Below are 2,521 nucleotides of genomic sequence, written 5' to 3'. Positions count from 1 at the left end.
ACTATTTGCATTTCCAAGAGCAACAAAAAATGAATAAATCTTTCAACAACGAACCTACGATGACAAACAAGCAACAACAGATTCGAGGTTTTAGGGCCGACATAAAAGAATACTCCTGAGAGTGCCAAAGCCCTGCTGCCGGTTCGAGCGAGCAGCCCGAGACAACAAAGGCCAAGTAAGTCAGCAGAGATGACACAGATACGGAGTGGAAGCCGTCGGACCGGCCCAAATCTGTGAGCTTTGTGAGTCACCCACAGCCCAGCCCCACTTGTGGGGTGAAGCACGGCTGCTCACCGCCCGCCTGGCTCCCGCCTACCACACCAGGCTAGGCGTCCACAACAGAGCTGCCTCCATTTTCTCGGGTGGGGTTGGAGACGGCCGGCTTACAGCAGGCAGGCCAGCTATCTCTGCTTGGTGCGGCTCCTCACTGAGACGTGCCATTTGCTTACCTCGACGCGGGGCACCCAGGGGCCTGTGGACCGGCCTAGAATCCCAATCTCCCTGTGGATCTCTGACGGGGCTGGTAGCGTGGGGAGACCCCGGCTAGTGTCGGGAGGGCAGGGAAGAGGAGCCCGCCCAGATCGTCTCTCCACCACACCCTGGGCGTCGGCCCCAGGTAAACTCCCTGTTTCCGGGAGGCAGATACCATCTCTGTGGGCATCAGTTTGGGAGAACCCCTAACTGATTTCTGCTTGGGAGAGGGGAGCCCGGAGTGCTCTGGAGCTACATTGAAGCTACCAGAGAGCTCTCCCGGAGGGCCGATCCGTGCTGGGCTGAGTCAAAGAGGAACTGTGTACTGAGGGACCCTTCCCCCGAGGAGTTCACACCCGGCAGTTGGAGATACTGGACACCTTCTGGGCAGGGCGGGGCAGGGCACAGCTTTGATGTCTCAGATGAAAGACAAGGTTTGTAGAAGACATGCCTCAGCCCTATTGTGAGCACAGAGAGTGGGGAGGGGTCTGGCAAAAGGAGGCGGAGTCTTGGAAAAAAAATAACAATAAATACACACCCTGTGGGAACGCTTTGCAAGGCTCAATAGCCCAAACTAGTGTTCACAGAGTGTGAAAACGCCCCAATAGCGAGGTGCAGAACACACACACCTTACGGGACTGGTAGGGTGCAACAGACTTTCTGGAGGGGTCCAAGATCCGAGTGAAAATCCCTGCCAAAATTAACAAACACCCAAAAAGAGATACCAGAAGTGCAGATATTGGACAGATCAACTAGGCAAAGAATTAGCAGAGAAGCACAAGATCTTAACAATACCCTAGACCAATTAGACATGGCGGATATCTACAGAACATTCCATCCAACAACCTCAGAATATTCATTCTTCTCATCAGCACATGGATCATTCTCCAGGATAGATCACATATTAGGACACAAATCAAGTCTTAACAAATTCAAAAAAATTGGAACTATCCCATGTATTTTCTCAGACCACAATGGATTAAAACTAGAAATCAATAACAAATGAAACTTTCGAAATTATACAAACACATGGAAATTAAATAACATTCTACTTAACAACATATGGGTCCAAGAAGAAATCAAGCAGGAAATCAAAAAATTTATTGAAAGTAATGAAAATAATGATACATCATAACAAAACTTGTGGGATACAGCAAAAGCAGTATTAAGGGGGAAATTTATTGCATTAAATGCTTACCTAAGAAAAATGGAAAGATGGCAAGTGAACAACCTAACACTGCATCAAATATCCGAGTCATGGGTATTCCAGAAGGGGAGGAAAAAGGAGATTGTATTGAAAACATATTCAACAAAATAGTGGCAGAAAACTTCCCAGGCATAGGAAAAACCACAGATCTTCAGATCCAGGAAGCTCAATAATCCCCAAATGTATTCAACCACAAAAGGGCTTTACCAAGACATTTTATACTCAAAATGGCAAAACTCAAGGACAAAGAGAGAATCTTGAAAGCTGCAAGAGAGAAGCATCAAATCACCTATAAGGGAGCCCCAATCAGGTTAACTTCAGACTTCTCAGCACAAACCCTAAAAGCTAGAAAGGAATGGGATGATATATTCAAAATACTAAAAGACAAAGATTGCCAGCCAAGAATACTCTACCCTGCAAGGCTGTCCTTCTGACATGAAGGGCAAATAGTATATTTCTCAGACAAATAAAAACTGCGGGAGCTCATCACCACACGACCACCCTTACCAGTAAAAATCAAGGGAGTACTGGGATTGGATCCTGGAAGATAACTACCACTGCGATAACAATCCAAGTAAAATAAATACCCACTACTATAATAAAAATGACAACCATGAAAAGAAAACAAACGAACAAAATCATTAGTGGCAACCTCAGGAACCAACAAACAGAAAACAAACAGCAAAACAGAAAGCAAGGAAGAAATGACACCTAAGATAACCAAACAAATAATAAAAGGCTAGGAATAACTCAACACCTCTCAATAACAACTCTTAAAAGGTACTCTCATACATTGTTGGGGGGAATGCAAAATGGTGCAACCCCTATGGAAAATGGTTTGGA

Source organism: Galeopterus variegatus, unplaced genomic scaffold, assembly GCF_000696425.1.
Source record: "Galeopterus variegatus unplaced genomic scaffold, G_variegatus-3.0.2 Scaffold3335, whole genome shotgun sequence".
In the NCBI taxonomy this organism is placed as follows: Eukaryota; Metazoa; Chordata; class Mammalia; order Dermoptera; family Cynocephalidae; genus Galeopterus; species Galeopterus variegatus.
Note: the sequence above shows the minus strand (reverse complement) of the source record.